Below are 15,423 nucleotides of genomic sequence, written 5' to 3' on the forward strand. Positions count from 1 at the left end.
GGGAAGAAGAGGAAGACATGAAGTCCAAGTATCCACATCTATTTTCTTCTCTTAGGATTCGTGGAGAAGGTGTGTGTCTTCAACACATCTTTATGTTTTTAGTTTGTTAAAGGAAAGTTCAATATCTTTTTCTCTTTGTTCTCAAACTTTTTTAAAGATTAGGAATATATTTGATAATGCAAATGACTCGTGCGTGTGGTTACCCCTACTTTGTCCGTCATTCGGGGATGAATGTTACTTGTAGGGGAGACTAAAACACCCTGGGTTTTGATCCTTAGAAAATTTTCTAGAACTCTGGTCTCTGGAAACAATACAACTCATGGGTACGAGCCGTATGTTGGGGTACGGATGGTATGGTCTAGTCGTATGCTGACTAGTGTTGGTTGATGGGATGGATTTTAGTTACTAGAATGGATACGACTTAGAGGTACGAGTCATATAGGTTGGTATATATCTTTTGGTTCCTTAACTTAATCTTAGACTTGGTTACTTAGGTTGGATCTAGGTACGAGTGACTCACCATGAGCTGTAAGACAGGGTATGAGTCGTACCATAGACTCGTATGGTGGACAGTGTCTAAATCTTCCTTGGGATTAATTTGCCAGGGGTACGAATGAAGGGTATGGATCGTATGCTTCAGATGCAACTTGGTTGGATGAGTCATATGCTGGACAGTGTTGGGTCCAAAGTTTGAGGCAAGGATACAGGGTACCAATCCTATTGGAGGGTATGACTCTTGACGGTCAGTCGTACCCGTGGGATGGGATTTTGTTCAACTTAAGTGGGGGTATTATGGATATTTCCCCACTTATCCTAATAAGGTCTCACAACTTCTAACCTACTTGGGAGGTTATTTACCTTATTATTCCATTCATTAACACTTAGAAACTCTTCTAAAATACTCTATTATTCTCTCAAAAGCTTTTAGGCAAGGGAAGCTAGGGTTTCAACTAGAGGATTAATTTGGGGCTTGTCCTTATGATTTCTTTCCATCATCATCTTGGTTTAAGGCATGTTCTCTTCCCTCATTGTTAATTCTAACTAGAAGTATGGTTTTTATGAATGTTTTCATGACTTCATTGATTGTATGATTTTGGTTTTCAAATATGAATTGGGGATTTTAATATTAAATGATTAGTTATGGTTTCCATGGTTTTAATTATCCTTTATGTGAATTAATGGTGGTTTTGAATAATTGGATTGCATGAGAATGGTTTAATGGTATCTGGAATTGGTTTAGGTTATATTATGCCCCCAATATGTTTGACAAAATGTCTATAATAATGTTTTCATTACATTGAGTACTTTTAATAGAACTCTTGCTTGTTTTAAAACTTGGTAAAGGAATTATGCATGGCTTAAATGGCTTGGAAAGGTAAATGGCTAAATGGCTATGCTTCAAGTTGTTTAATATGGTAAAAGGAAGGGTACTTGGAAGTCCCCTTAAACCTATATTATGGTTGGCTATGGATAGTACTTGTAAGGATGGTCGGTATGATGATACCACGACTAAGTGGACTTGGTTCATAAATGGTTAATGGATTGGTTGGTTATTTGTTAATAGTTTTAATTGGGCAATAATGGCCGGATGTGTAGCAAAACTGTGGAAGTTTGAGGTCCCGGAGGGACCAAAACTGGAAACTCAAATTTTCTAATGTGAGGTTGGTCTTGGTGACTGTGTGCATGATGTCACCTTATATTTTGGGAGATGTACTAGTCATCCAAGGTTTTCTTTCCTGGTTGTGCATCTACACGTACTAGGGCCCTTTCAGCAGGGAGAGCTAAACCTATATAGTCCGTGGGTAGTTTAGGACGACAAAGCTACACAACCCAGGTAAAGGTTTTAAATTCATGCTAAACCTGATCCCCTTTCCCGGCATGGTTATATATATATATGTATGGTTGTGTGCATATGGATGGTTACTTAGCTTTATAAATGGCATTATTCTATTCTTATCCTGGGATCATGCTAGCGTTCACCCGTTAAGTCGTCTACTGGCGGTTGTATACCTACGCTATGTAAGAACCAACCATTCTACTCCTCCTACATAGTAATTGACTCGGGAATCAACATTTGGAGTAAAGTGGTGAGCTGCCATCCTTTTAGAAGGCTCCATTTCATATTATCGATATATTCTAGACACTTTAATTTTATTTTGGATATTAGTTTTGGCCATGGTTGGGGGCAGTCCCAACCAAATTTTATTTCTCTTTTGGTTAGAGGCTTTATGGTACTGCTATGGGTTTGAATGGGCGGGATCGGTATTGGTGTCGGTCTTGGCATTGAAATAAGTTGGTGGGCTGACATTATTGGACACAATTTCTCTCTGTTCCATCGTATTTTATTTTGGAATTAATGATATTATGTTTTGGAACTTATTTGGTTATGGCCTTTGGTATGGTTTGGTAAGATTGGGTGGTTGTTGTGGGATGGTTGGACTTAGTTGGGCCGATCACGGTTGTGATTCTATCCCAGAGTCTTCATGTAAGTTGTTACACTATTTTGTTATATGCTCAAAATTAAGTCAACTTAGGGCAGGCAGCTAGAGGTTGGATTGGGTAATGAGGATGGTCTCCGGTCTCGATCGTACTTGGGATGCCCATTACGACAAGGCCCCTAGTCGGGTCGTGTCAACAATGTCCTTCTTCTTATTTCTGACATTGAAGTCGAACTTCACTGCTATAGGGCAAAACATGTTAGTAAAATTTCTTCTCCCTCGATATATAAAGATTTCTAAAACTAAGAAAATCTAAATTTTACCTAAAATAAAGAGCCCTAAACCTAAAAGATATACCAGGAAAAATATATTTTTGGTCTTTTTTTAACCAAACCTATCGGAAAGGTTATTTTTGCCAATTCTTTTAATTTTTAATAAGTTTATTAATATTTAATATCATAAAAATAATTTTTAAAAAGGCGAAAAGATGATTTTATCTAAAGTGAAAACTTTTAATGAAGGAAAAAAAGTTCAAATCACTTTTCTAAGGGGTCTTTACACTTTTAATGTATTATAGATTCATTTACATTTTTATATTCGTTGATATAATTGTACTTGTATTTGCATTTTATAGTTCACATTTATATTTGTATTTTATAGTTCACACTTGTATTAATATTTTATAGTTGGCACCATCATTTATATTTAATATAATTCACACTTGTATTTTAGAGAATTATTTTGTATTTATATTTTATAGTTGATTGCATATAGTATTTGTTATTTTGTGGTATTATTTTTTTTATATTTGTATTCTATTTTCATCGATACACTTGTATTTGTAAAGAATTAGTTTGAATTTGTATTTGTAAGTTGACTGCATATTAATTTATGTTTATTTCATTCATTTCAGTTTTTGTAATAGAATTTATAGTTGACTGCATTATTATATTTTTAAACAATTGAAAAAATTATTATTTTTCTTTCTATGAACACTTATATTTATATTAATTAATACAAATTATATTTTATTGATACGAATTGAAAAAATATTGTGATAAATTATACAAATACATATGCTAAATTATGCAAGTACAAATATTGCATTTGTATCAAATGAATCATGTTTATACAATTTGAACCATATACATACAAATGATCGTTATTTATATACATATACTAATGGTAAATTTGACATACAAATACTAGCGATACATTTGTATTAAATGATACATGCATATTTCTATATTTTAGACTCAAGCAAATATAATTAATTCATATACTTGTTTGTATACATATATAAATGATAAATTATACAAATTTACGTCTAATCTATTCAAATATAAATAATAAATTTATTTAAAATATATAATATGATATAAATAAATATAACATATAAATATAAAATACAACAATTACAAAAAATGAGAGGAAAAAATACAGAAAAATGGAAAAAAGATGACAAAAAGAATAAATAAAACAAAAGCAAAAAAAAGAAAATACAAAAAATAAAAAAAAAATGACAAGAAAAAATAAACAAAACGAAAACAAAAACGAAAATAAAGTAAAGTAAAAAAAAAAGATTGCAAAGAAAAACAAAAAAAATATATTAAAAAAATGGAAAAGAAAAAACGAGAAACGATGAAAAGGAAAAAGGATATGAAAAAGAAAAAAAATGGAAAAACGAATAAGAAAAAAATGAAAAGGAAAAGAGAAAAAAACGAGAAGAAAAAAAAGAAAGAGAAATTGAAGATAGAAAAAGAGCAAAAATTAAGGGAGAAATAAAGCAGAGAGACTATGAATTATATTTAATTGATAAGAGAGGCTATTGATTGTAATTAGTTGAAACATAGGCTAAATTTGATAATTAGAAGCTTATTTTTGCTAAGTTATGTAGTTTTTTTTAAAAAGAAAAACCTTTATTTGTGAGGATATTAGACATAATTTAAAATTACATAAGTTAATTTAATTATGATTCAACTATTCCGTTCTTTATAATATTGTGGCAAAAAGGAAATAGACGTTTAAGTTAACTAAACTTGTTATAAAACAATAAAGAATAAAGAAGAAGAGTAGAGAGAATAGAGAGAGTGATTCTTATTTCTCCTCTTGATGAATTCATGAGGGCTCATAAGATTGAGAATACAATGAACAACATCCCTTTATTTATAGGGGAAAATACTCTTAGTTTCTGACTAAAAGACAGATACTTCAAATCCTGATAGATATCAACTATATCTTATTAGATCTTGATAGACATTCACTATAATGTAAATACATTTATAACACTCCCCCTAGAATGTCTAGATAGATAATGTGCCTCGTTAAAACCTTACTAGAAAAAATTCAGTGGGAAAAAAAATCTAGTGAAGAAAAAAAAGTATACATCTATAACAATACGCATATAGGCTGCCTCATTAAAAACCTTACAAGGAAAACCCAGTGGGACAAAACCTTGAAAGGGAAAAAGAGTACAACGCGTATTTGCTCCCCCTGATAAGAACATCAATGAACTTTTGCATCCCGATCTTGTGCACCATATTCTTGAAAGTTGCAGTTGGAGGACACTTGGTGAATAAATCAGTCACATTGTCACTTGAATGAATCCATTCTTTTGTAGCTCATGTATGTAGAAAAACTTTGATGAAGTGTGCTTCGTTCTATCTCCTTTTATGAATCCTCCATTAAGATGTTCTATGCATGTTGCATTATCTATGTATAAAACTGTGGGTACATTGTCATATTTCAAACCACATTTTTCTCGAAAGAGATGTATCATGGGCCTCAATCATACACATTCTCGGCTAGCTTCATGAATAGCTATTATCTTAACATGGTTCGATGAAGTGGCTAGATAGACTGCCTTGCATATCTCCAAGATATGATCGTATCCCTACATATGAATACATTACATTTTTATGATCGAGATTTATGTGGGTTAAATAAGTACCCAACATCAGCATGACCAATAAGATCGGGACTGCAATCTTGCTAACAAATTAACTGAAAAGGCTATATCAAGCCTTGTAGTATTTACAAAATACATTAGTACATCAATTGTACTAAGATACGGTACTTCATAACCAATTCAATTTGCTATATTTCTCATATCAACAAATAATCTATTGCTTTGAAAACTCTCCAAGAGTTTCAAAAATTTTTAAGCTATAAGCTTATACAATATAAAAATTCTAAATAAGTTTCCCAGAAACTTTTATATGTTTAAAACATTTTGAATCCTTAGAAAATGTTCATTTAAATTTTATCATGTGACAATATTCAATATTTCATATGTGACATCTTTAAGTATATGGACTGCAAATCAAATAAGTATTACGCTTACCAAAATGCATCCTTTCAGGTCACTTCATAAATGTTTCTACGTCAGCATGCTTAAATAAATGTAGAATTCAGATCCTCGTAATCTCTCATAATATTGCGTCAATATTGTATCAAAGATATCATCAACGATATATCATTTTGTATCGGTTCAAAATGTGATATAACATTTTGAGATCTCATCACTTTATTATTTTCATGTACTTGAACCTCTCATAATTTCATGAAGTGTTATGTCGTAGGTTCTAAGAGCACATTGCCTTCTTAGTATGATTATTTGCTCCTATTCTTTTCAAGGATTATTTCATTTAGAACCGATTGATCTACCACACTTCACGCATGCATAGATTTTGTCCTTTAGGGACACAAAATAGGAGCACTTGCAGCTTAAATATGAGATGCTTTCAACATTTAACTTGAATTATCTTTTGAATGAGGATCTGATGATAATTTCTAACATATTTTTTTAACTGCTTGTAATATCCCCCTTATTTTAGAAAAACTAACATACATCCTCCTTTTTCTTTGAGGAATCCATCTTTGTACATCATGGTATATTCATTAATCGTATACCGTACATTAACTATTAGATGGACAACGTGTAATTCCTAACTTAGAACCAACTTTGAGGGAAAATTAATCATAATTTATTGGTTTGATGCATACAAGTACTTTTGTCTATAATATTTCAAACCAACACATGAAACTTTTGTTCTCAATGGTTTAACAATTTATTGAAGGCATTCGATGCTAAACCATGATCATTAAGATGAATTATCTTGATTGCACAATTTGAAAGTTATGTTCTTAAATCAATTTTATTGAGCAAGCAACTTTATGAATGTCAAACTACAGGTTGACAATAAACGCACATGCAATCATCTTATATTGATGCATCTTAACAGATCACATGACTGGTGAACGGGCCAATATTCACCTTTTATACTTTTTCAGATTTTAAGGGATACAATCCCAATATTGGTTGGTCCAACCAATTTATTATGAGAACAAGCAACATTACAAGTAATGAGGAATTTTCTAATTCTTCAACATATGTTACATACTCAATATGCACATCTTTGGGATGTCGCAATCGTTCATATCAATTTATGAACTTTTATTCTAGCAAACTCCAAGTTTACCATGAGATGTACCTTTTACTTTAGTAAATTTCAGATTTACTATTATATGAATAAATTTCAGATTTACTACTTTAGAAGTAGATATCAAAATAACTTTTCTCAATTATTCAGCCTCTTTCGGAGGTGAGTTGTGATACCATCACAATCAATTACATGTTTGCATTAATAAGCTTCCCATTCCCCAGGAATGGAATATAATTATGCCTTAAGTGTATCAAATTCTGATAGCTACTACAAAAGCAAATTGAGGCATACATATAATATATTGCTACCATATTTCATTCAAGGAATGAAGCATATTTAATGGGACATGTTTCACCAAATACTCATTATTTTGCCTTAGCCATCATAATACCATCAATATGGTGCATTGAGATTCAAACTCAATGTATAAATCATTGGGACTTGAACCCAACATATTATCATCCCTTTTGATAATATTGTTCTTGAGGAATAAATTTAAAACATAAATGGTTCCAAACCAATTATTTTTTCTCAAATCCAACAATAATTATATCATTAATAGAAAAATACAAATAACATAAGGAATTACTAACCTTGACCTTTAGATTTATAATCTCACCTTATTTGGCAGAGTCTCGTGCTGATAACGTGTTATAAAATAATAAAGAATAAAAAAGAAGAGTAGAGAGAATAGAGAGAGTGATTATTATTTCTTCTCTTGATGGATTCTTGAAGAGTCATCATGATTGAGAATACAATGAACAAAACCCGTTTATTTATAGGGCAAAATACTCCTAGTTTCTGACTAAAAGACAGATACTTCAAATCCTGATAGACATCAACTAGATCTTATTAGATCTTGATAGACATTCACTATAATGTAAATACATTTATAACAAAACTATTATTTTGACTGAAAGGGAATAAACTTTTAAGTTAACTAAACAATTATTCTGACTTTAGTTAATAAAGACTTTTCTTATATAAGTTAGTTACTTTGATAATAATTAACATATTTCTTAACCAATTAAAATTTTATCTTATATAAATTATTTTTTACATTCTATTTAAGTAATATTTTTGATCAAACTTCACATATAATTAAACACATTTGTTTTTCCTTCTATTATTCCTCAACACACTTCTTTTACTACTTTACTTTTTTTTTCTGACTTTGATTTTGATTCAAGTTGTGTTCTTGCATTCATTATTATCATCCAATCTCTCTTTCTTTATTTCTTGTAGGTAATAGTTTGCAAAATTATATAGGAACTATACATAATCAATAATTTGACTATGCATTTTTACTTTTTTAATAATTTCTTATATTTTCTCTTTCAGTTGAATTTTCTCTGATCAAATCAATCGAACCAAACAAACAGTTACCGCCAAATGAAGTATCCAAAAATATAAGGTTTATCTCCAAATCTCTTTTGCTTTTTAAGTTATGGATTTTAAGAAGCTAAACCTTATTTTTCAGAGGGTGATCAATAGATTAATTGATTTGGTAGGTACCTTTTGGTTTCAACCTTTATGTTTTAGTCTAATTCTTTGTAAAAAGCACTCGAGGATTTGAATCATTCTAAAGTAGGGGTTGGGCTTCAATATAAAACAGTGGGTATGTGTATGTGTATTGCTGCTTGATGTGTTCATGCAAGCACGTGAAAGTATGCCTATGTTTATACTTTTTTCTTTTTCTTTTAATAGAAGTTAGTGAAATTGTTTCAAGGATTCTTATGTAAGTAATATAAGATTTGGTTTTCAAATATAACAAGAACTATCTCTATTGGAAGTTGTATTTGGGTTTGACTACTGAAAGAATATGCAGAATGAGTACCTTTCATTTTGTGATGTTATTATATTTTGTTTCTTGATGCTGCTATAACAACTTTGTATGTTTGAGATAAATCGATCTTATAGGTACTATTTGATTTCCATCGTTATGTTTTAGTCTAATTCTTTGAAAAAAGGACACGAGTATTTGAATCATGCTAAAGTTGGGGTTGAGCTTTAATATAAGGCAATAAGTATGTGTATTGATGGTTGATGAGGTCATGCAGGCATGTGAAGTTTTGCCTATGTATGTATTTTTTTCCTGTTCTTTTAAAAGAAGTTAGTGAAATTGTTTCAAGGATTCTTATGTAAGTAATATAAGATTTGGTTTTCAAATATAACAAGAACTATCTCTATCAAAAGTTGTATTTGGGTTTGGCTGGTGAAAGAATATGCAGAATAAGTACCTTTCATTTTGTGATGTTATTATATTTTGTTTCTTGATATTGCTATAACAAATTCGTATGTTTGAGATATGTAATGGTATTTAGATAAGTGAGGTTTCATTATTAAGCAAATATCCATAGTAGAAAATTTAAGTTGTATTAAATAATTTGAGATAAACGTACAATGAATGTTCTCATAGTCTAGTGTATGTGTGTGTCTGTATATATATAAATATATATATATATATATATATATATATATAGGAAATAAATATAAATTAATTAATAATCTACAAAATAGTATTTTGTTGTAAAATATTTAGTGACTAGTCAAGATACCACTGGGCATAATTTTATCCTAACTACTCTCCTTTATTATATATATAGATTCATTCTATCCCTATTCTTCCATGTGAAACACTAACAATTATTCATGTTGAGATATTGATACACTTTTACTCTTCTCCCTAAAATCTGTTTAGTATTTAACAGTCAGATTAATCCTTCCAGAATTTATTTTGCAGTAGGTCCAATAGCTTTAAAATTTCATGAATATACACATTAAGAAGCTCAAGTCTTACCGACTAACAAAGACGCGTCAATTTGGTCTTTGATTCATTTTTCTCTTAGCTTCATTATTGAATGATAATTTCCATATAGCAAGCGCAATATTGTCTAAGAATAAAATATTGAAACTTCAACTTATATGTCAATTTGAGATTAAGTATGATTTAAAATGAGATACACGATAAAGAGATTGAATGAATAACCAATAAATAGATAGAAGATAGAGAAGAAAGAAAGAAACAATCCTAGAACTGAAGTAAATTAGAGAGAAATATTGATTTGTAATTCCCTAATTTTAACAAGAAATTACATGATTGAATCTAAGGGAGAAGAGAATTGAACTCATACATAAATAATCTTATCAAAAGATATTCAAGAGAGATCTAGTGTAGAGACAAAAGGATTCAACTCATAAACCTCACCAAGAGAGTTAACCTAAAAATATTGTCCACCCTAAAAATGTTCATAATATTCTATTTATACTACTAGGGCTAACTTAAAATAAGAAAAGACATATTGTCACGACCCGAACCAGGACCTGATCACGACGGGCATCTAAAGTCCATTGAGGACCGGAGACCACCCTTGAACCTATTCCAATATAACCAAGAACACCTAGCAGCGTATGGATACCAATATAAAGTAAAATATGAAAGATAAACTTAAAGGCTATATAAAATCAAAATCCAAAACTATTCACAATACTCATGTCCACAGTATCCACAAAGCCTCTAAAAATCAAGTACCAATAGAGTGTCGGGACATGCCCCCGACCATAGCCAAAAATAGATATGAAATAAGGACTCTAACATAAGAAACCGAACATGAAATGAAGTCTCTTGAAGGAGGGAAGGTCACCACTTCAAGTCAACGCTCGAACTAACCACAACAACCTGATCACTATGCAAAAGGAGTAGAAGTATGGCCAGTTCTTGTATCTCATAGGGATACAACGTCTGAAGACGGTTAGCGGTTAGAATGCTAACATGTAACTCAGGGATAAAGGAATAAATTATGCCATGAAAAAATAATGTCGGTGTAGGGAACAAGGCTTAGCATGAACTTTAAACTTCTAACTTGGACTATGTAGCTCAACCATCACAAATAGGAACCCACGGGCTATATCGATTCAGCTCCCACTGCTGAAAGGGCCTTAGTGCATGTTAACCGCATGAATAGAAGGTATCGAAGAAGACTAGGGAATGCCCTGACCCCACATCAATCCAAGGTACAAATATACATCAATAGTGTGAACCATGCAAATAGATCATCAAGACTAAGCCTCATGTCGACAAACATGAGTTTCCAGTACAAGTCATCTAACACCCATACCTTCACGGCGTAGTTACATGTAACGCCCTAAGTCTGTACCCCAGATGCTACACTATACTTACAACCCTGAAGGACCACAAGCTAACCCATGACTAATATCTGCTGTGAGCACTGAAATATGATACTGTAATAAATGTGGAAAAATTGGATGAAATGCCATAAGGTTCAAAATCTGTAAATACTAATAAAGTGTATCAACTGAAATAATAATCTATAAGATTGAATGCTGTTTGAAAACTAGTCTGAAAAAGCCTCTAATCTGAAACTGTCTGAAAGTGGAGTTGATAGGACAATTTCCCAACTAACTCCATCTACTGAAATACTGAGACTACTATAATAATGAAATGAAAGACTATCCTCGAATGATGAGGACTCATTGCTAAAGCTACTGCTGGCTGAATCTAGATCTATCTATGCATGGTCAGGAACCCGAACGTCCGAACTTATGATATAATACATCATAGCACAAAGAAAGAGTATGCGTCAGTACGTGGAATGTACTGGTATACTAGATGGGGTAAGGCTGAATGCAAGGGTTCATATGCATGAACAATAACTAACTGCATGATATAGAGTAACTGGACATGAGAGTACATGGATAATTGATACAACTATAAATACTGAGTATGCACTATTGTGCATATAAATAAATATTGTGACTTAGCTTATCTGAAGCTAAGTCCTGAGTTATAATACTGAGTAACTGATATCTGAAGTTACTGAAACTAGTTGACTATATCTGACAGTCGTGATTCTGTAGAACAGAACTGAGTTCTATTTTGAAAACTGAAACTGAGACTATGGAAGGTAATCATCTAATCGATATGCCCCAAATAAGATAACTGAGTTGGGGTCCAATCAGTGACCCCAGTTGGAAGGGTGTCAGTACCGTGCCATGGGTAAAGACACTGAAGAGTTACCCTCATCTGGCAGGTACTATAATAAGAACGGTGGAACCCTTATCTGACAGTTTAAAACACCTCATCAACCCTTAACGAGCAAGTTTGATATCTCAACCTACGTTGGCTATGTAGTTCTGGAATGGAAGGATTGCCTTTAAGGATCACACCCTCTTCTGGCAGGTGAGCCCCCATTCTTGGGTTTACTCGTTGTTGAATCCTACTCCCAACTGAAAGATACTGAACTGAGTATAGTGAACTGGACTGAACTGATATTGAGTTTACTGAATTTTCCTAAGTTCTATAACTGACTGAGTTCTGTAACTGACTGAGAGTACTACTGATCGTGATAGGACTAAGAGTATTCTATAGCTGGCAGTAGCTCTAGGTAAATAACTAAATTGTCGGGTATTAAATATCCCGAGGACTTGATAGCATGAAAAATAAAACATAGCATGATCTTGAGATACATAACAATGTACATTTGTCCATAATTCATTCATAAAGGCATTTCATCAAACACTTGTAGGGCATAAGCTTGTACATGAATGGGACCACATAATGACATGTCAAGATTCCACTATCTACTTCACATAGGCATTTTAGCAAACGCTTGGGGAGCATGGAGTATTTCACATAATGATAGTCAACACATGTAATCGTGAATACAACATTCAATTTCAAATTCAAGGGTTAAGCATGCGATTCATATAATTCACCAGATAACTATCTTAATTTCATTGAAACTTTTAATTAAACATGCATTGGATCCTAATTACTATCATAATGACGAATACATTCAATTCCAAACATGGAAATCATAAATCATAACTCTTAAAGTTTTAAAAATGGATTCTTGGACTCTATGTGTGAAAGGGACCCATAGATGAACACCTAACATACCTAGAAAAGTAAATTCATGAAGGTGCTTGAAGAAATTCTTGAGTTTTGATCTTGATTCTTGAAGTTAGGGTTTGTTTTATTGAGAGAGAATGCCTTTTGATTTGGGGAAAATTGAATAATAATGATGTAACTAGGTCAATTTGGGGTAATTTACGTGTTAAAAGTTGACTTGGGTCATGGAAAAATACTCAATTACCCCTGGGAATGAATGATTTAAAATCGTTACTAAAAAATTCTCGATTTGGGCACCTGGCGTGACGTGCCACTATCGCACTAAGCCACTGGAAAATGACAACTGGGAATGTAGATGGTGGCGCGACGTGGTGAAATTACGTTGCAATACTGGATGGGACCTTGAAGCTTGACGCGACGTGGTACAATCACATTGCTTTACTGGAAATTGATAATTGTAGATTGGGTCCTTAGCGTGATCCGGCAATATCGTGGAGCAACACTAAATTTTGACAATTGGGAAATTAGCTGGTGGCGCGACACACTGGTATCGCGGTACCTCACTGGAAACTGACAATTGCCATTTTGACATACTCCACGAGCGCTACTGGCCTGAATAACAGTGTTTTTCGACTGAAACTTAAAATAGCCATACCTTCTTACCCAGTTATCGGATTTAGGTAAATTTTATATTGTTGGAAAGATAATTTAATTTTCTATGCAATGGCAGGCTCTAAACTAAAAAATACTGAGTATTTCAAAAAAAATTATATCTGATAACTCATGAACTAAGAGTTAAGTTAAGCTTGAGAAATACGGGGTATCAAACTACATAACCCCCTTTAAGCCCAATTTAAAACAAGTTTCACATAACCCATTTATTATTCATTAAACCAAACATTAAGCCATACATGGGTATCATCATACCCTTATGCTTGCAAACTTATCTCTATGCCATAACAATCACATAAATTTAGGGGAATGCCTCAACCCCCTTTCTGTTCATTAAATTAAGACATAGCCAACAAGGCTTTTAATAATCATGTTCATTATTTAACCCTTTTAAATCATGCTATTACATATTGAATAAGTCAAACCAAGTGACAAAATCATATTCGTTGACAATTTCACAAATAGGTTGACGACACATAATTTTCCAAAATTGTAACCAAGTAATTTGGGGAAAATCGTAGTACCCCTAAATCCATTTACCCTTCCCATGCATCCCACAATGTTCAAATCATAAGTAAAACATAAATGTTGCATAAATCACCATATAAAATTAATTCATTAACCAACCATTTCAAAAATCCATCAACTATATCAATACCCACATCAAAACCATGCATTATCAACTAATTGATGTCATTAAGAAAATACAAGTTCAACGAAAAAAGGTACATGCCTTAAAACACAAGAGAATTGGAAGAAAAAACCACCCTTTGGACCCTAGATGATCACCTCTTTGAGCCCTAGTTATGACTTGAAAATTTTTTTTTGAGAGAGAGTGGTTGAGAGTAATATTAATGAACTTTGTAGGATAAAAACTGATGGAAATAGGCCCTTATGATATTTAAACGTCTTGTATGAGTGAAAGGACTTTACTATCCCTCGTCCCATTTACAAATAATAAGACAACCAGAAAATAACACAGGTCTGTGGCATGGACCTCATCGTGGAGACTAGCCTTCATGCCGTGGACCCTATCATGGAGACCTAGCCTCTGTGATACAGAGGCCATCATGTAGACTAGCCTCTGTGACACGGGGCTATCGCCCAAAAACTGCCCCGAACCCTGTACAAAAATTTTAAAACTCTTTTGGGTTACCCTTTTAACATCCCATAATATGATTTGAGTTAAAACTTGATATTTCGAGCACGAGAAGGACAAAAATAAAATATCCAAAATTTGGAGAGTGTTACATTATTCCCTCTTAGGACCATTCATCCTAGAATGATGGGCTAGGACACGTTTCGCATGAGAATAACTAAGAAACTACCAGAATCAAAGTATAAACCCAAATAATAACAAGTAAGAATGGAATTTGCAACTTAAGATTCCTCATCCGTGACATGGAATAGAAATGGATACTTAGCCTTACATATCCTCTTCTGCTTCCCAAGTGGCTTCTTCCACTTTATGGTTTCTCCAAAGGACTTTTACCAATGCTACATCTTTAGTCCGCAACCTATGAACTTGTCTATCCAAGATTTCTATCAGGAACTCTTCGTAAGACAGGGAATTCGAGACACCAACATTCTTAATGGGCACCACCAAGGAAGGATTTCCTACGCATTTTCTTAACATGGACATATAAAACACAGGGTGTATAGAACCCAAACTCGAAGGTAACTCTAACTCATATGCAATATTTCCCAATGTTCTCAAAAACAAGTAAGGACCAATGTAATGGGGATTGAGCTTCCCCTTCTTTCCAAAACACATCACTTAATGGGAGACATCTTCAGGAACACCTAATCACCCACATTGAAATCCAGCTCTCTCCATCTCAGATCCGTATAGGTCTTTTGGAAACTTTGGGAAATCTTAAGCCTATCTCGGATCACCTTCACCTTTTCCATAACTTGATGGAATTAATCAGGACTGAACAACCTTACCTCTCCAACTTTGAACCACCTGATAAGAGATCTACACCTCCTACCGTAT

The sequence above is a fragment of the Capsicum annuum genome, chromosome 4 (assembly GCF_002878395.1).
Source record: "Capsicum annuum cultivar UCD-10X-F1 chromosome 4, UCD10Xv1.1, whole genome shotgun sequence".
NCBI lineage: Eukaryota > Viridiplantae > Streptophyta > Magnoliopsida > Solanales > Solanaceae > Capsicum > Capsicum annuum.